This window comes from Schistocerca serialis, chromosome 4 (assembly GCF_023864345.2).
Source record: "Schistocerca serialis cubense isolate TAMUIC-IGC-003099 chromosome 4, iqSchSeri2.2, whole genome shotgun sequence".
NCBI classification, from domain to species: domain Eukaryota; kingdom Metazoa; phylum Arthropoda; class Insecta; order Orthoptera; family Acrididae; genus Schistocerca; species Schistocerca serialis.
In genome coordinates, this window is record NC_064641.1 from 170,385,364 (window position 1) to 170,407,131 (window position 21,768).

The following is a 21,768-nucleotide window of genomic DNA, read 5'->3' on the forward strand; positions in this document are numbered from 1 at the left end:
TCCTAGCTTTACGAGTTAGACTAATGTAAACAACAAGTCAACTAGTTACAATAGAGCAACAACCGAACCAAATAGATTTTATGAACGAGTCATTGTTGTTGTTGTTGTTGTGGTCTTCAGTTCTGAGACTGGTTTGATGCAGCTCTCCATGCTACTCTATCTCGTGCAAGCTTCTTCATCTCTCGGTACTTACTGCAACCTACATCCTTCTGAATCTGCTTAGTGTATTCAGCTCTTGGTCTCCCTCTACGATTTTTACCCTCCACGCTGCCCTTCAATGCTAAATTGGTGATCCCTTGATGCCTCAGAACATGTCCTACCAACCGATCCCTTCTTCTTGTCAAGTTGTGCCACAAACTCCTCTTCTCCCCAATTCTATTCAAAAACTCTTCATTACTTATGTAATCTACTCATCTAATCTTCAGCATTCTTCTGTAGCACCACATTTCGAAAACTTCTATTTTCTACTTGTCCAAACTATTTATCTTCCATGTTTCACTTCCATACATGGCTACACTCCATACAAATACTTTCAGAAACGTCTTCCTGACACTTATATATATACTCAACGTTAACAAATTTCTCTTCTTTAGAAACGCTTTCTTTGCTATTGCCAGTCTACATTTTATATCCTCTCTACTTCGACCATCATCAGTTATTTTGCTCCCCAAATAGCAAAACTCATTTACTACTCTAAGTGCCTCATTTCCTAATCTAATTCCCTCAGCATCACCCGACTTAATTCGACTACATTCCATTATCCTCATTTTGCTTTTGTTGATGTTCATCTTATATCCTCCTTTCTACACATTGTTCATTCTGTTCAACTGTTCTTCCAAGTCCTTTGCTGTCTCTGACAGAATCACAATGTGATCGGCGAACCTCAAAGTTTTTATTTCTTCTCCTTGGATTTTAATACCTACTCCGAATTTTTCTTTTGTTTCCTTTACTGCTTGCTCAATATACAGATTGAATAACATCGGGGAGAGGCTACAACCCTGTCTCACTCCCTTCCCAACCGCTGCTTCCCTTTCATGCCCCTCGAATCTTATAACTGCCATCTGGTTTCTGTACAAATTGTAAATAGCCTTTCGTTCCCAGTATTTTACCCCTGCCACCATTAGAATTTGAAAGAGAGTATTCCAGTCAACATTGTCAAAAGCTTTATCTCAGTCTACAAATGCTAGAAACGTAGGTTTGCCTTTCCTTAATCTATTTTCTAAGATAAGTCGTAGGGTCAAAATGGTTCAAATGGCTCTGAGCACTATGGGACTTAACATCTCAGGTCATCAGTCCCCTATAACTTAGAACTACTTAAACCTAACTAACCTAAGGACATCACACACATCCATGCCCGAGACAGGATTCGAACCTGCGAGCGTAGCGGTCGCGCGGTTCCGGACTGAAGCGCTTAGAACCGCTCGGCCACCAGCGGCCGGCATCGTAGGGTCAGTATTGCCTCACGTGTTCCAACACTTCTACGGAATCAAAACTGATCTTCCCCGAGGTAGCTTCTACCAGTTTTTTCCATTCGTCTGTAAAGAATTCGCGTTAGTATTGTACAGCTGTGACTTATTAAACGAATAGTTCAGTAATTTTCACATCTGTCAACATCTGCTTTCTTTGGGATTGGAATTATTATATTCTTCTTGAAATCTGAGGGTATTTCGCCTGTCTTATACATCTTGCTCACCAGACGGTAGAGTTTTGTCAGGACTGGTTCTCCCAAGGCCGTCAGTAGTTCCAATGGAATGTTTTCTACTCCCGGGGACTTGTTTCGACTCAGGTCTTTCAGTGCTCTGTCAAACTCTTCACGCAGTATCGTATCTCCCATTTCATCTTCATCTACATGCTCTTCCGTTTCCATAATACTGATCCCACTGCCGTGGTGCAGAAAGAAATAAAGATTGGGCTTCAGAACACAAAAAAGTTAAAAGGCGAGTTCCGTAAAAAGTGGCTTATCAATATTAATTCCAAACCACCTAAGATGAGAAGCCAGTTTAAGATTCACATATCCGCCTGATCGTAGATAGTTAGCTAGATTTCTGCGTCAGAAAACAAAAGACAATTTTGTGTTTGTGTGTTTGCAAAGAATTACGCCGTTAAAAATTCTAAGGAGTTAGCCAATCGGTTGGAACGCGTAAAGGTACTCTGAAAACGCCAAGTTAGTGTCTTTCGATATAACAAGTCTATACACCAATGTTCCGGTGGATCAAACCCTCCAGATTTTAGAATGTAACTTGCATGAATATAAGAAAATGTCGGACAATGAAATAGATGAGTTAATGAATCTTCTGCGTATTTTATTGAAGCATAATTATTTCATATTTAACGGAAAAATATATTCCCAACCGAGAGGGCTAGCAATGGGAAGCCCGCTGGCTTACATTCTGTATAAAATTTTTCTAAATTATTTAGAATGTGGTTTTGTCGCCAGTAACGTAGACATCATGGATAATATAACCTTTTACGCAAGATACGTAGACGATATAATTCTTATTATTGACGGTAACCAAAACGACATAGACGAAGTTTTCCTAACATTTAATGAGCTCCATGAGAAGATTAATTTTACACTTGAAAATGAATCCTCTAACAGATCTTTAAATTATTTAGATCTTACCCTCACTATAGTAGATAGCCACATTGCGTTCAGCATTTTTCGTAAAAGTACATACCGTGATAATATCATACCAGTAGATACCGCCCATCCGCAAGCTCATAAGTTAGCTTTTTTCGTTCCATTATACATCGTACCCTGACAATTCCCCTGTCTCCAGATGCTTTAGAATCTGAATTAGTAACGCTTGAGGAAACTGCTAGAAATAATGGTTACAAGGCTGACTTGGTGAGGCAAATGTATAACAAGAAACTAAATAAAAGAAATAACACGTCATTCACATTAGATGATGGGGGGAAGTGAACTTGCTGCCATTTTATCTATTCCCTTCGTAGGCAGGGTTTCTTACAGATTAGGCCGAATGCTGAAGAATTGTGGGTTTAAGGTAGCATTTTCAACGAATAATAATGTGAAAAAAACTCTGGTCCACACACTGCAAGCATCACATGACAAACTATTTCGCTCTGGGGTTTATAAAACCACCTGTGGGATTGCCCGAACTATTATATAGGCCAAACAGGCATTGCTACTAGATATAAGGAGCACATTCCAACCAAAAGTGGTGACGGCACACGAGGTTCCTCCTTTGCTGAACACCTGATCCAAATGGCACATGCGCCTTATCCCCTAACCAACACGGAGCCACTTCATTATGAGATTAAAGGTACTAGATTAGACACCCTAGAAGAAAGGAGATTTTTAAACACCTGTAATTTGATAAGGATAACCTCCTTAATGATCAACTTCAGTTAAAAAACAAGAACATTTTTGAATGTTTTTTTGCCATTATTTAGAATATCATGACCAGATAATGGTTGGTTGGAGGAGCCGAGCAGTATTTCGGTGGCGGTGTGACACAGATGGTCGGTGTTTGATGATCAACTTCAGTCAAAAAACAAGGATGTTTTTTGAATGTTTTATGTCATTATTTAGAATATCATGACCAGATAATGGTTGGTTGGCAGGAGCCGAGCAGTATTTCGGTGGCGGTGTGACACAGATGGTCGGTATTTGATGTACTTTATTTTAGACATCCCTTAAGGTAGGCGCTACAGTCTGGAACCACGCGACCGCTACAGTCGCAGGTTCCAATCCTGTCTCGGGCATGGACGTGTGTGATGTCCTTAGGTTAGTTAGGTTTAAGTAGTTGTAAGTTCTAGGGGACTGATTATCGCAGAAGTTAAGTCCCACAGTGCTCAGAGCCATTTGAACCTTAAGGTAGTGGCTAGCATGCTTGCATTTGAGCACGTGAAATTTTGGTATATGATTCACATCAGGTGGTCTTTCCACATACAGTGCTTACATAAGGTGGCACACATGGTTTTTAAATAACTAAGATGTTCGCATCTATCCCATAGACAATAGTCATATTCATATAATTGGTTACTAGCCCACGAGCGGTGAAATGGAGCCTCAGGTGACAAGATGAAGTTTAGTTGGTCCGTCTCGACCTTTTGGGATTTAATTCCCTTTACATTATTTGTAGTTGCAATCCAGAGACGACTTCATCCTTGTCCATTTATGGCATGCACATGGGCATATTAGTAGCTATCTTTTATTTCTTTGTAATTCTTCCCTGTGAAGAACATGCCGTTTTCCCATGTCAAGGGTCCATAAAATTTTCCTATGTGTCTTTTCGGGTCAAGTACGTTTTATCATATCATATCTATTTAACAATAGCCTTTAAAATAAGGGGCGATAATTCTCTTTTGTAGCGCGTAATGAAATTGACCTCCGTCGGTCGATAGAGTATAAGGGCGATGAAAAAGCGTTGCACGTCGGTTCACGCAATTACCATATTTTTTACACGTTAAACAATTTGACCTATGCTGGTCATTTGCTATTACTTGGCGATGAAGTGGCGTTGTTCGTTCACTCACGCGTTATTTTTAGTAATAAGATAAAAAATTAATCTTCATAATATTCTTCATTCAGTGCGTGTCAGCCGTAAGAAGCATATCTACATCAACTGATAAAAACACCTACTCGACCATCTGTGTACTGGTTAACCGAGATACTTGCATTATGGCGTTTACATACTACAGTTTCGCTGTTTTATGTCCTATGTCATCTTTCATTAATAACGATGGGTGCGTTATACAGCATTCGTTGTGAAAGGGCCGATATATTCTAATAGTGTAAGTCGGGGTAGTGTTTCGAACTTACGTGAATCCATGCATAGTTTGTTACATTCTAGTCATAACCTGGTGCAGAGGCTTTATGTTTAAGATTTTCAATCTTTCTATAAGTTATTTGTTTTAAGATATAACTGCGTTGGTATTTTATGACAATCATGGTCTCAGTTAGACATGCGCAATGTTCCCCGCCATAATGATTTGCAGCGCGTTATATAGTCCTGCATAGTTTCACGTGAGCTCCCGAGGCCCACCGCACGGCGTCCATGGAGACGAGGCGCACGCCAGAGCTCAAGTTCTGTCTTGGTGTTGACTTAGTACGCATGTACCGCATTTTTAAAATGTGACTACGCCTATTCAGGCTGTTTTAGTTTTATTTCTAGACCATGCCCTCTTAGACAAATTATAGATTCAGGTACATCTTCTGAAGAAAGCTCAATTATTTGGGCTGAAACATAGATAAAGGTTGGTTTCAAAAAAATGGTTCAAATGGCTCTGAGCACTATGGGACTCAACTGCTGAGGTTGAACTAGTTAAACCTAACTAATCTAAGGACATCACAAACATCCATGCCCGAGGCAGGATTCGAACCTGCGACCGTAGCGGTTTTGCGGTTCCAGACTGCAGCGCCTTTAACCGCACGGCCACTTCGGCCGGCAAAGGTTGGTTTCGTTACCGCAGTCGAGGCTGATATTTTCTTATGTATTAGATTAACGTGACTGTCGTGCAATGTTGAAAGTACAAAAACATCTTTGTAAGTTTTTTCCATCCAGGAGCAAGTCCCATGGATAGAGTGTTTAAACAATTCAATAGATTTATAAGGACACACGTTCATAATTAGAATTCTCGATTGATTGAATACGTGACTCCATTTATTCAAATAGAAAACAGTCTCCCCCAATCCTCCACAGGTTTCACTCCTAATGAACTGAAGTTTAACACAAAGAAAACTGACGAATGGGAATCACCCATATCAACATTACCTACTATAGAGTTAACTTCACTGGATAAAATCAAGCAAGCAATGATCACACTGGAGAACAGAGCAGAATACAGAAAGAGAATATACAGCAAAAAGTTGAAACGAGTTACACTCTTTTTTTTTTTTTTTTTTTTTTTTTTTGAAGGGCTACGAGTTCTCTTGAGAACACATCCAAAATCGACAAAGATCGGTAAGCTAAATAAAAAATGACAATTACTGTACTCAGGGCCCTATATTATTGCAAAAATACCTTATCCTGGAGCTTATAGGTTGGTATATGAAAGAACAGGGAGAGACAAATGTCTCCACCCTCACGAAGACTAGAAAGCTCTTCACGAGTAGTTACCCAATATCAAAGCAGTTTTCTTGTCGTGAAATATATTTATAAGTTATGTCATAGTTCTATAAGTAAAAAAAATATAATGAGTATTTTTGAATGCAATATGTATAGACTTACGTAATTTTCTTGTTTTGTAAGCAAAGACAAACATTTGACAAGAAGGAAGTGCAAAAACACAGTTTCAAGCGAAGCGAAATGCAAACTGAAGCAGCGTACGACTCATCTGTGCGCGGTCAACAAAGCATGCTTACTTCAGTACTAAGGAAGAGACATTGACCTTGCGCAAGCGCAACAGGCTAATTCACGGCGCAACCAAACAGAAACGCGCAGCTGCACAAGTATCAAACTCAATTTCAAAATAAATAATAACACGTAACAACTATATTTACTATCAAGGAACGAAAGAATATAATATAACAACATGCGAAGTTGCGTCAATACTAAGATACATACATTGTAATTAGAATTAAAAGAAATCATTACAACGGAACATACAGGACGTGTTAGCTAACAAAATATAAGATACCGTAGGAGATGTCAAAGTAACTTTCTTTGCAGGGTAAGTGAGTAACAAGAATAAAAATGCAAGTGAATAAATATATAAACAAATAAGAATGAAATATGAAAAACGTCTGTGAACGAATGTGATGACCGAGTATATGAGTGGCCTATGAGCTACGGAACACAACTAGTTTTTAAGTTAGTTATAAGTTTTTTACATAACAGCGACCAGTGCACCGACAGAGCGCAGAAGAGATTTACGACGGGTTTATGGGTACCAAATGAAAAAAACGGGCTGCACCTCAAAGAAATGATTTGATTATTAGTATGTCTATATGTGTATATTTTGGTCATCAATCAAATGAAAAACAAGAATACACACCGTCGCAGTGCAACTACAAAACATTTACCCATACCTACTGACTACAAAGTGTACATAAACACGGATGCATGTGACCTCAAATAAAACTAATCAATTCCTATTGCGTCACATGTGAATATAAACGACGCCATTTCCACGTAATCGTAAAGAGTTAAGCATGAGGTAATGCTAAAACTTCTGCGTTACGAACACAAAGCTACACCTAATCAAATAAAAGCAATGCTACGGTATATAGTACATGAGTCGTTAATACGTTTCGTTTCCATGAAAAATGAGCTCCTTGATGAGTGATTTAAGAAAGTATGAGCAGCATTTCCTTAGTAATCCATAAACCAGTAGAACAGTAATTCCTTATTCCCTCCCTAACGCAGGAGGCGGCGCCAAAGCGTAGTTAAGCCAGCAACGCGTAGTGTAGTATCTTGATGTAAATGTTTTTCTCTGTCTCTCCCTAGAAAAATATTAAACTCTCATAACTGATGTATGCATGACTGCAACATAAAATGTGGATGCACTAATATAGTAACACAATGTAATGAAATATAAATAAGTTATAAGTATTTATGTACACTCCTGGAAATTGAAATAAGAACACCGTGAATTCATTGTCCCAGGAAGGGGAAACTTTATTGACACATTCCTGGGGTCAGATACATCACATGATCGCACTGACAGAACCACAGGCACATAGACACAGGCAACAGAGCATGCACAATGTCGGCATTAGTACAGTGTATATCCACCTTTCTCCCATGGAGACGATCGTAGAGATGCTGGATGTAGTCCTGTGGAACGGCTTGCCATGCCATTTCCACCTGGCGCCTCAGTTGGACCAGCGTTCGTGCTGGACGTGCAGACCGCGTGAGACGACGCTTCATCCAGTCCCAAACATGCTCAATGGGGGACAGATCCGGAGATCTTGCTGGCCAGGGTAGTTGACTTACACCTTCTAGAGCACGTTGGGTGGCACGGGATACATGCGGACGTGCATTGTCCTGTTGGAACAGCAAGTTCCCTTGCCGGTCTAGGAATGGTAGAACGATGGGTTCGATGACGGTTTGGATGTACCGTGCACTATTCAGTGTCCCCTCGACGATCACCAGTGGTGTACAGCCACTGTAGGAGATCGCTCCCCACACCATGATGCCGGGTGTTGGCCCTGTGTGCCTCGGTCGTATGCAGTCCTGATTGTGGCGCTCACCTGCACGGCGCCCAACACGCATACGACCATCATTGGCACCAAGGCAGAAGCGACTCTCATCGCTGAAGACGAAACGTCTCCTTTCGTCCCTCCATTCACGCCTGTCGCGACACCACTGGAGGCGGGCTGCACGATGTTGGGGCGTGAGCGGAAGACGGCCTAACGGTGTGCGGGACCGTAGCCCAGCTTCATGGAGACGGTTGCGAATGGTCCTCGCCGATACCCCAGGAGCAACAGTGTCCCTAATTTGCTGGGAAGTGGCGGTGCGGTCCCCTACGGCACTGCGTAGGATCCTACGGTCTTGGCGTGCATCCGTGCGTCGCTGCGGTCCGGTCCCAGGTCGACGAGCACGTGCACCTTCCGCCGACCACTGGCGACAACATCGATGTACTGTGGAGACCTCACGCCCCACGTGTTGAGCAATTCGGCGGTACGTCCACCCGGCCTCCCGCATGCCCACTATACGCCCTCGCTCAAAGTCCGTCAACTGCACATACGGTTCACGTCCACGCTGTCGCGGCATGCTACCAGGGTTAAAGACTGCGATGGAGCTCCGTATGCCACGGCAAACTGGCTGACACTGACGGCGGCGATGCACAAATGCTGCGCAGCTAGCGCCATTCGACGGCCAACACCGCGGTTCCTGGTGTGTCCGCTGTGCCGTGCGTGTGATCATTGCTTGTACAGCCCTCTCGCAGTGTCCGGAGCAAGTATGGTGGGTCTGACACACCGGTGTCAATGTGTTCTTTTTTCCATTTCCGGGAGTGTATAAAGGAATTTTTCTCTTTTTTTGAGTTAACAAACTATATAAACCAGTAACTGTAACTGAAGAAGGAATTTTGTAATATTTTAGTATTTAAGAATTTTCAACGTTTAATACAAATAATGGGTGGAATGTCAGCCTTAGATGTAAGCCATTGTAATATGCACTGTTATGTCAAAATGTTTATGTGAATTTTAAGTGTATATCGAGCCATCTGGAAAAGATGAACTTGAAAAACTAACAAAACCTCGAAGACTAAAACGATTCTCACGACAAAGTGAACGACAAAATATATAGTGGTATCCACACACGTGTGCAATGGTGCAACGAAACAATTTTGGTAATGTAATGCTAGCAAAGGACTTGGAAGAGTAGTTGAATGGAATGGACAGTGTTCTGAAAGGAGGGTATAAGATGAACATCAACAAAAGCAAAACTAGGATAATGGAATGTAGTCGAATTAAGTCGGGTGATGCTGAGGGAATTAGATTAGGAAATGAGACACTTAAAGTAGTAAAGGAGTTTTGTTATTTGGGGAGCAAAATAACTGATGATGGTCGAAGGAGAGAGGATATAAAATGTAGACTGGCAATGGCAAGGAAAGCGTTTCTGAAGAAGAGAGATTTGTTAACATCGATTATAGATTTAAGTGTCAGGAAGTCGTTTCTGAAAGTATTAGTTTGGAGTGTAGCCATGTATGGAAGTGAAACATGGACGATAAATAGTTTAGACAAGAAGAGGATAGAAGCTTTCGAAATGTGGTGCTACAGAAGAATGCTGAAGATTAGATAAGTAGATCACATAACTAATGAGGAGGTATTGAATAGAATAGGGGAGAAGAGGAGTTTGTGGCACAACTTGACCAGATAAAGGGATCGGTTGGTAGGACATGTTCTGAGGCATGAAGGGATCACCAATTTAGTACTGGAGGGCAGCGTGGAGGGTAAAAATCGTCGAGGGAGACCAATAGATGGATACACTAAGCAGATTCAGAAGGATGTAGGCTGCAGTAGGTACTGGGAGATGAAGAAGCTTGCACAGGATAGAGTAGCATGGAGAGCTGCATCAAACCAGTCTCAAGACTGAAGACAACAACAACAACAATAATGCTATGCAACATTTGATATATTAATAAGCAAACTACAATTGTGCAAGCATCACTTACCTCGAAGTCGGGTGTTGATGTGCAGTATTCACACCACTGAAAATGTGGACACGATGGAGAAGATTTCTTCCCGGGCCGTATCAAAGGTGAGTTATCTGCCACAGCATCGAATCTTGAATTGTAAACGCACATGCACCGCACTCACAATGGAAAACAACGCCACAGCAATTTATTCGACGGATAATACGACACTCAGTGTGAAAATGACATTAAAAGCGCGAGTGGAAGCGCGAACGACGGTACACAATAATACGTGGAGCATTAGCAGCTCTTGCACAGCCAACAAATATATTCTGTACGCATGCGCATAGAGACTGGCAATGTTGCCAAAAGGACAAGTGGTCGCTCTTGTAGCGCTCTCGTGTAAATACTTCATGAATTATCATTCCACATGTAAGTTATGTATTTCCTGTAAGATAATGTGTAAGCAAGACAAGCTGACATCTCCAACCCAATATATAAAGAAAAATACGCTGACAAATAAAGGTCATTGTACCCCTTTCGGCAAAATTTAAATTTAAGCTGTACGAGTGTACACAGAACACTGTGCGCCAACATTGCATGCCACAGCACAGTGTGGGGGCAATTGTATAGATACATAAGGAAAAGCCCCAACACACTGACAAAAGTTAAAAACCAGTGATAATAAACACTAGCGAGACCACTGTAAGCTTCAGAAAAAATGTATTCTGCTACGCCGGAAGGCGAATGACAAATGATGGAAACTTCGTTCAATTTTTTTTTGTCAATTATTTAATAGACTCTGTCTTTAGTCCTCGTATGGAGAAGACATATCTTTTGTGAGAACTGTGTTGTGGAATTTATGATATCTGAATAATAATTTTTATGAAAATATGAAGTGTGAGTATTCTTATAAGTGCAAAACGACGAAAGTTTTCAGTTTCTTCCGCGAATTATGCTAGTCATGTCATGTAGCTGTCTGCATCTGTAGAGGAAGTCGAATAAAAATCAGTATTGTACTTGTGGTCAAAAATGAGAAGTACTTATGGCGAAGAAGAAGCATATAACTAAACTGCGTAAATCTCAACGGCATAGAGAACGCAAAAATCGACGTACGTCCATGCTACTACTGACTTACAATTTACAAGATTTGTAAATTAAGACTGAAAGACAATTAATTCATTTCACAATTTATAAAAATCAAATTTGATCATATTGTAATTAATGCGATTAAAAATAATAATATTTATATTTTTTTATACATATATACACTCCTGGAAATTGAAATAAGAACACCGTGAATTCATTGTCCCAGGAAGGGGAAACTTTATTGACACATTCCTGGGGTCAGATACATCACATGATCACACTGACAGAACCACAGGCACATAGACACAGGCAACAGAGCATCCACAATGTCGGCACTAGTACAGTGTATATCCACCTTTCGCAGCAATGCAGGCTGCTATTCTCCCATGGAGACGATCGTAGAGATGCTGGATGTAGTCCTGTGGAACAGCCTGCCATGCCATTTCCACCTGGCGCCTCAGTTGGACCAGCGTTCGTGCTGGACGTGCAGACCGCGTGAGACGACGCTTCATCCAGTCCCAAACATGCTCAATGGGGGACAGATCCGGAAATCTTGCTGGCCAGGGTAGTTGACTTACACCTTCTAGAGCACGTTGGGTGGCACGGGATACATGCGGACGTGCATTGTCCTGTTGGAAAAGCAAGTTCCCTTGCCGGTATAGGAATGATAGAACGATGGGTTCGATGACGGTTTGGATGTACCGTGCACTATTCAGTGTCCCCTCGACGATCACCAGTGGTGTACGGCCAGTGTAGGAGATCGCTCCCCACACCATGATGCCGGGTGTTGGCCCTGTGTGCCTCGGTCGTATGCAGTCCTGATTGTGGCGCTCACCTGCACGGCGCCAAACACGCATACGACCATCATTGGCACCAAGGCAGAAGCGACTCTCATCGCTGAAGACGAAACGTCTCCTTTCGTCCCTCCATTCACGCCTGTCGCGACACCACTGGAGGCGGGCTGCACGATGTTGGGGCGTGAGCGGAAGACGGCCTAACGGTGTGCGGGACCGTAGCCCAGCTTCATGGAGACGGTTGCGAATGGTCCTCGCCGATACCCCAGGAGCAACAGTGTCCCTAATTTGCTGGGAAGTGGCGGTGCGGTCCCCTACAGCACTGCGTAGGATCCTACGGTCTTGGCGTGCATCCGTGCGTCGCTGCGGTCCGGTCCCAGGTCGACTGGCACGTGCACCTTCCGCCGACCACTGGCGACAACATCGATGTACTGTGGAGACCTCACGCCCCACGTGTTGAGCAATTCGGCGGTACGTCCACCTGGCCTCCCGCATGCCCACTATACGCCCTCGCTCAAAGTCCGTCAACTGCACATACGGTTCACGTCCACGCTGTCGCGGCATGCTACCAGTGTTAAAGACTGCGATGGAGCTCCGTATGCCACGGCAAACTGGCTGACACTGACGGCGGCGGTGCACAAATGCTGCGCAGCTAGCGCCATTCGACGGCCAACACCGCGGTTCCTGGTGTGTCTGCTGTGCCGTGCGTGTGATCATTGCTTGTACAGCCCTCTCGCAGTGTCCGGAGCAAGTATGGTGGGTCTGACACACCGGTGTCAATGTGTTCTTTTTTCCATTTCCAGGAGTGTATATGTGCACACAAGGCATCCCAGATACACTCCATAATGTTCATGTCTGCGGAGTCTAGTGGCCAGTGGATGTATTCGAACTCAGAAGAGTGTTCCTGGAGCCACTCTGTAGCAATTCTGGACGTGTGGGGTGTCACATTGTTCTGCTGGAATTGCCCAAGACCATCGGAATGCACAATGGACATGAATGGACGCAGGTGATCAGACAGGACCTGCATGCGCCGCATACCATTACAGAGCCTCCACCAGCTTCAAAAGGCCCCTGCTGGTCTGCAGGATCCATGGATTCATGAGGTTGTCTCCATACATGTACACGTCCATCCGCTCGATGCAATCTGAAATGAGACTCGTCCGACCAGACAACATGTTTCCAGTCATCAACAGTCATATGTCGGTGTTGATGGATCCAGGCGTGGCGTAAAGCTTCCTGTCGTGCAGTCATCAAGCGCTCCGAAAGCCCATGTCGATGATTTTTCGTTGAATGGTTCGCACCCTGACACTTGTTAATGGCCCAGCACTGAAATCTGCAGCAATTTGCGGAAATGTTACACTTCTGTGACGTTGAACGATTCTCTTTAGTCGTCGTTGGTCCCGCTCTTGCCGCCGGCCGCTGTAGCCGAGCGGTTCTAGGCGCTTCAGTCCGGAACCGAACTGCTGCTACGGTCGCAGGTTCGAATCCTGCCTCGGGCATGGATGTGTGTGATGTCCTTAGGTTAGTTAGGTTTAACCGTTCTTGCGGCTTCTTTTTTCCGGCCACAGCGGTGTAGGAGATTTGATGTTTTACCCGCTTCCTCGTGAAATAGTCGTACGGGAAAATCCCCACTACATCGCTACCTCGGAGATGCTGTATCCCATCGCTCTGCGCCGACTATTACACGACGTTCAAACTCACAAAAAAATCTTGATAACCTGCTATTGTAGCAGCAGTAACCGATCTAACAACTGCGCCAGACACTTTTTGTTTTATATAGGCGTTGCCGACCGCAGCGCCGTATTCTGCCTGTTTACATACCTCTGTATTTGAATACCTACTCCTAAACCAGTTTCTTTGCCGCTCAGTGTAGATAAATAAAAATAAACATGTACGACAGGCCACTTAAGAAGCTTCATAAAGAAAAGAAGCGAATCGCGTACGGCAAAAAATAAACTGCCGTTCATTTAGTTGCAAAGACGGAGTATACCTCCAGGAATCGCACGTTGTATGTTTCGAGAACAGTAATGAAGGTTTAAATTGGACCCAAATCATCTCACACATCATTCTGTCTCTTTTACTCTCTTTCTGACAGCTGCAGTTTCAGACATACAGACACGTCGTCAGGTGATTGGTCGGTTTGTAAGAGCGGCCTGCTGGCCCACTGATGAGCCGCTGCCTTCCTTCCGGCCGGCGGTAAAGACGTCGCACCGCTGCGCCGGCGGCCCGGCCAGGATCGCGCGGAGCGCGGCGGCCAATCCCTGCGCTTGATGAGCCGAGTGACTGGCCGCTTCCCAATCTCGGAATCGATCACTGGGCACAGCATCCTAAACGGCGCCCCAATAGCCGCCGAGATTGCTTCTCCCGCGAGTGCCGACAAATATGGCGCGAGCTATTCGCAAATCGTAAATCGAGTCCTTACAGCTAACGTGTATAAGAACTCCAAATGGAGGAGCCTCTCACCCAACATTGCATACGTGAGAGTGAAATTCAAGATGCACCTCCACCTTTAATCTCTACAATCTCTTCCGCGATCTGTGAAATTTTGTGTATGTCTTCAGGCTGCCTTAATCACGTCTTCAGACCCTTCCTACGTACAAGATGAATACGGCAAGTGTCATAACCCGATTACCCACAAACTTTGCTTAGTAGAAGAGGAGTCAAAATAAGCCAACACTTCTCAGCTTATCAATATACGCTCGAGCTTTTCTAAAAAAACAGCGGTCAAGTTTTCGTGTTATTTTCGCTGTGTGTTCAGACGACATGTTGGCTCAGTGGTTAATGTAAGGGGTTCTTCATTTTTGTTTCTATTTATTTTATTCTTATTGTTATTATTTATCTGTCAATGTCTGTTGAAGGCTACTACGTGAAAGTTTCTCATCAAAATAAGGGATATAAGGGGGTTATTACAACTCGTTTCATAACAAGTGGCAACGGCCTTGCCGCGGTGGCTACACCGGTTCCCGTGAGATCACCAAAGTTAAACGCTGCCAGGCGTGGTCGGTACTTGGATTGGTGACCATGCAGGCCGCCATGCGCTGTTGCCATTTTTCGGGGCGCACTCAGCCTCTTGATGCCAATTGAGGAGCTACTCGACCGAATAGTAGCGGCTTCGGGCAAGAATATCATCATAACGACCGGGAGAGCGGTGTGCTGACCCCACACCCCTCCTATCCGCATCCTCCACTAAGGATGGTCCCGGCAGGCCACTCGTGGCCTGAAGACGGAGTGAGTGCTTCATAACAAGTGTCACGCATTTACTATATAATATATGTGTGTATGGCATGTTTACGATATGGGGGCTCTCGTAATCTTCATATTTCTTGACGAGTTGGCAGTCGTTAGTTGTTGTTAATATTAGTTTCTTTATGATCTTCAAAATGGTTCAAATGGCTCTGAACACTATGGGACTTAACGTCTTAGGTCATCAGTCCCCTAGAACTTAGAACTACTCAAACCTAACTAACCTAAGGACATCACACACGTCCATGCCCGAGGCAGGATTCGAACCTGCGACCGTAGCAGCCGCGCGGTTCCGGACTGAAGCGCCTAGAACCGCTCAGCCACCGCGGCCGGCCTTTATGATCTCACAACCTTGGTAGTTACTAATGTTCTTCGCGAGAAGACGCCACAATTAACTGTCTGTTAAATGCGTCGTGCGAACTAACATCCCAAAGATGTTCGGGCTCACATGCGGTTCCTCTTCGTCGAAATGTCTTGGCTCAAACTTATCTAGGGGTTGAATCGCACGTGTCGCATTACACGTCCTGAATTAGACACTTGTGATCCTTTGATTAAATTGTCTGGCTGATGACAAGTTTGCGAAATACCAAGTTAACATAACATATAATAACAGTAATAATAATATCGGGAACTAAATTAACGAAATGATGTAGGCCACACAGTTGCAATTTGGTTAGAATAATTTCTATTCAGAAAGCAAACTAATAGCGGAAGTGGTCGTATTGAGAGTTAACTGCTACACTCGAGAGCATATCCATCTGACACAGTTCGATCATTCTCAATCTTATCGCGAAATACAAGTTATCCACGCACGGAAGCTTTCAGACAGTCGTTCTTCCCGCGAACCATACGCGACTGGAACAGAAAAGGGAGGTAATGACAGTGGCACGTAAAGTGCCCTCCGCCACACACCGTTGGGTGGCTTGCGGAGTATAAATGTAGATGTAGATGTAAATGTAGAAATGTTGCAGTGCACACCAGGAGCGCGGCTGCTCGCCGCTCAGAGACTTAAAGTCCCGCGATACCACACAATGCGAACTTTTCTAAGTCGTTTCCCTTACTTGCTGCCTAAAGACCGACTGTTCACTTTCGCGTCTCGAGCCGAACTCTACCCTTTGGTGTCTCCAGCCGAACTGTCCGCTTTCGTGTCTGCACCAGCATTCCCTCTGTCCGCCCCCGGCCCCGTTTCCCGCGCGCCGAATATCCTGGCTCAACTGACTATGGCAGTTCCCTTTCCTAAAGCCGTCCATCTGATTGCCTACAGCTTATTCTACATTATTTTACATTTTAACGTATTTAAATAATCAAATCTTGACTACTTTCAGGTTCTGAATAAAGTAACAATAACATCCATTACATAATAAACTTTAAATTCTTTTACATAAAACCAATAAAATTTCCTTCTTAGCTTTGAATGCCACGGCCAGTACCCTTGCACCCATCTACTTTCTGATAAATAAATAAATAAAGAACAAAAATAACTATTATCCACTAACTTTACAACAAATATTCTATTACCTAATGATTCAATAAAGTGTCATAGTGTCATCGTTCAATGTGTTTTGTGTGGAGTAAATGATGATCTGACGCTAAACTGTAAATACTGATAATTTAAATTTACTATATCTTTTAAACAAATAAAGTTACAGATTTGATATTCACAACGTTTATCATTTGAATGATGCGCTTTCATATGAAATGTCGATCGTTAAGATAGACCGAAGTGTTCAGATTTTAGCATTCAGGTCTTTGTTACAAAACTTGTTAATTTCAATTTAACAGTAAATCCTAAACTATTATAGATACGATCAATATTCAAGTCTTCTTGGGATCACCATGAAAATTCATGGAGGATGGATTTACTGTGGCTTGATTCCCTGCATTACTACAGAATTAAAGTTTTCATAAATATTTCCCCTTATGGCCGATCTTAGGTGCGACAAAAGCCTTCTACTTGGTTTCCCTATGACGTAGGGTCTCGTCTGTCTCACTCGCACACTACAGCGCTTAGGCCTCAATAGACAATAGACGCCTGCGAATTTCCCCATCTCGTGGTGAATCTGTGCCCTTTGTGGCACACGGTCCTCGGCGACAGGGTTCGTGTCACAATTCCTGTAGACTGACTCTTTCGGCCATATATTTAAATGAGAGCGCAATGCTCGTTGACTCACAAAATAACAAAATGAGAACGAGACACTATTGTCTCGACTATTTATACACTTATACAAAACAAAAGTTGACGCAACTATAACTTTTTGCACCTAGAAGTCTTAGTACACTACTTATTCTTTTGAAATGGTTCTTCTTAAATTATTCACAATTATACAAAGATATTAAAGAAAATAGTTACGATCATGGCTTGTGGCCCTATAATGGTGGCTTAAAAGAGTTAAAATCGTTTTAAATTCTCACATTCTGATATTTCATTCTCATACTAACTCTTATATTTTATTTATATCTTTACTCTTCAGGTAGATTTGGTATATTCTCTTGGATGATACCGATAGTAGAAACATTCGAAACACGGATATTCCGAACACCACGAGCATCGCACGAAGCCAGGTTTGGCACACTGGCATTTGTCTGTCTGAGTCTCACGCGGGAAAGGAATCTCGTTAATATTGACGAAGAATTCACACGTTGGAATGGTTTGGCGATAAACCACGCATAATGGATGACTTTTCCCAAAATTGGTGCTGGCAGTTGATTATGAATCAAGATAAGCTATAGGAATATCACCGAAAACATTTCCAAATAATTCGCTTATTTTTTGTCTTTTAATTCATTCATCTGATACGCAGTTTTATCAGTATACACTGGAAAACATTCGTGTAGCAATCTTCTGGAGACATTGGTATATAAATGAAAAACAGAGACGTGAAGGAGGCAATGATCTATATGGAAACTCATTATGGCAGAATTACAGAGGCGTTTCAACTAACAACTAACAAAAAACGTGTATAACAAGAAATTCATTTCCATATATGCAGAGCCTCGGGACTATAGTACCGTCATTAAACCAGAATGCATTTATGCATCAGAATGCCTTTCATTAAATACACCCAAACAATCAGGCGAAATAGAAAACAAGTAAAGGAAAGTAATCAGGAAAATCTTGGGACTAAAATATGAGGATGTGAAATGGAAACTAAGAAGTAATAAAGAACTTTAAGAAATAATAGAACGAATACCAGACACGATGAGGGAGAGAAGGGTTGAATTCTACGAATGCCTAAAAAGGCTAGATGAAACCAGGACAACAAAAAGAATTATTAATTTCTTTGACAGAAACCCCAAAATATCCGTGATGTGGATAAAAAAAGTTAAAGCAGACCTGAGGGAAATGGAAATAATGGAGGAAGAAATAGGAGAAAGAGAAAGGTTCAGAGAAAAGTGAAAGGTCTCAAGAACTTCAGGAGAAAACAAAGAAAGACAGGTGCAATATGGACAGAAAGAAGAAGAGAAAAACATTGGGAAAGAATCAAAAATTTCTGGAAAGAAAGAAACTAAAAAAGAAAGAATACGTAAATTATTTCATTAGGTCCTTAGTAGGCCAAACCAATAAAAAAAATCGGGTTTAGAACACAGGGCACAAAATTAAGAAACCACTACTCTAATCACTGCGTCACCAGTTCGTCTGAGGATATCGCGAGGTAAGAAGCACATAAAGTACTGGAAAATACTTCGAAAACTTGACTACCGTTTTTTTTCATTAACGGCCGACTACCTGCGGACAAACTGACACACGTTTTCGCTTATTTTGACCCCTCTTTCAACGAGCGAAGTTTCTGGGAAATTTTGTTATGGCAGTTGCCGTGTTTCCTCGACAGGGCTGAATTTTTCACCTCTACGTAATTACTGCATGAAGTATAATCTGCAGTATGGTTTACATACTTTATTCTTTTTCTGCCCCTAAAATTATTCACCTTCACTGATCCTTCTAGCACCAAGTCAACGGTTCCTAGTTGCTCTAGTGGATGCACCAGTCATACGTATCTTCTTCTATCCTCCTTCTGTTAACCCTTCTTTAGCCCATACATTTTCAGTCCATTCAGTTTCTATCACTCTTCGGTAACATCACATTTCAAACGCATGAAGTTGCTTCTTCTCCCCGTTTTAAAAGATCAGCGATTTAGTTAAATAAAATTTAGGAACTTCTTCCCGAATTTCATACCAGTATTTGATATTTGTCTGTGCCAGTAAGCTTCTGTGAGCTTCCTTGCTTCAGTCATAATACTACGTGTACATTGATCGACCAGAACATTATGAGCACCTACCTACTATAGATATAAGCCCCTCCAGGCGAGTAATGACTGCTAGTCAGACACATGCACGGTGCACTTTGTGTCAGCCCGCGTGTTGTCCTTGCGCAGAATGGGGAAGGCGCGCGATTTATCTGAGTTTGACCAAGGGCAAATAGTAATGGACCCGAGGCTCGGCACGAGCATTTCGGAAATTACACGACTTTTCTGGTGTTCGAAGAGTGCTGTTTTGAGGGTCTTCAACACACTGCTAAACGAAGGTGAAGTCACGTCCAGACGTCGTGGGGTTGGGTAGTCACCCCTCATACAGTTGTCAGACGTCGTAGGCTCGGAAGACTGGTAAAATAGTACAGTGGCGGAACTAATACCAGATTTTAATGCTGAGCAGACTACAAGCGTGTCTGAGAGCACAGTGACCCACCCATGTGCCAATGTTAACACCCCAACATTGGCAACTACAACTGAAATGGGGACATGACCATCAGCGCTGGACGTTGGTGCAGTGCTAGAGCGTTGCATGGTCTGATTGCACCCCCATATCTTCTTCATCATGCCAATGGGAGGGCGCGAATCCGTCGTTTTCCAGGAGAACAGTACTTTGACACCTGTACTGCGGTATTGAGACAAGATGGCACCGGCTCCATTCTGCTCTGCGGAACATTCAAATGAGCATCCATGGGTCCTGTGGAAACTCGAGCAAGGCTTCATTGCCGCCAAGCAATATCGTACACTGGTTGGATACCACGCACACCCCTTCATGACGATCATGTTTCCCAACAGTAGTGGATAATACGCCATGCCACAAGCATCACAAGGCCAGAAGTGTGATGGAATGGTTCAAGGAACATAGTGGCAAGTTCCAGTTGATGTGCTGGCCCCCCAGATCGCCAGATCTTAACCCTATCGCACACATCTGGGATGTGATTGAACATGGCGTCAGAGCTCCTCTTCCCCTTTCCCGAAATTTACGGAGATCAGATGACTTTTGCGTGAAGATGTGGTACCCACTCCCTCCTTCCATGCCACGACGCGTAGCCACAGTTATCTCTGTAGAAATAATTCAAAAGTCAAGATCGCTTAAACACTGTTTACTGGATAACTAGTTTCAACACACTAAAGGTGCCATCATCGTATCTGAATGTAGATTAACATTTATAAACCATTTGGATATAACGATACATGAGGCTGACCAGCTGATATAAAATCATTGCCACAAAAATTAAGAAACAACTGGTCTCCTGGTCATGCTTTTCCATGAGATATGTAAAACCCAAGTCACAAGATAAAACTATTTGGTACATGACCGCTGCTCTACCGACAGCTGTCGGCATCACACTCTACAACAGAGTGATCGCCCCACTACACACTAAGCGTTCACTGCAAAAGCAGCACAGTTATCTCTACCAAAGGTGGACATACCAGCTAGTGTGGTCATAATCTTCTCGCTGACCAATGCATGTCTGTACACTATAGTTAACGATGAGGTGACAAAAATCATGGAATACCTCCTCATATCGTATCGGACGTCTTTTTGCCCAGCGTAGTCCAGCAACTCGACGTGGCATGGTCTCAACAAGTTGTTGGAAGTCGCCTGCAGAAATATTGGGCCATGCTGCCTCTATAGTCGTCCATACTTATGAAATTGTTGAAAGAGCAAGAGTTTTTGCTCAAACTGACCTCTCGATTATGTCCCATAAATGTTCTATGGGTTTCAGGTCGGGCGATATGGGTAGCCAAATCATTCAGTTCAAACCAATCGCAAACAACCGTGGCCCTGTGACATGGCGCATTGTCATGAGAACATGAAGTGCAAGAAAGGCTGCTAATGGTCTCCAAGTAGCTGAACATAACCACTTCCAGTCAATGATCAGTTTAGTTAGACCATAGGACCCCCCTCCCCCCCCCCCCCCCAGTATATTCCATGTAAACACAGCCCATACCATTATCGAGCCACCATTAGCTTGCACAGGGTCTTGTCGACAACCTGAGTCCATGGTTTTGTTGGGTCTGCGCCACACTCGAACCAAACCATCAGCTCTAACCAACTGAAATCGGGTCTCATCTGCCCAGCCGCAGTTTTCCAGTCTTCTATGGTCTAACAGATATGGTAACAAAAACAGGAGCGTCATACGTCCCACATTGACTTCTGCAGTTATTTCACGCTGAGTTGCTCGTCTATTAGCACTGACACCTCCAATCACACATAGCTGTGTTAAGTGAAAGTCGTCGGTTGCTGCGTTGTTCGTGGTGAGAGGTAGTGCCTGTTCTGATTTGTGAAGGGTATCAATATTTCTGACTGATGTTCTGTACGTGTGATTCTTGACAATACACCC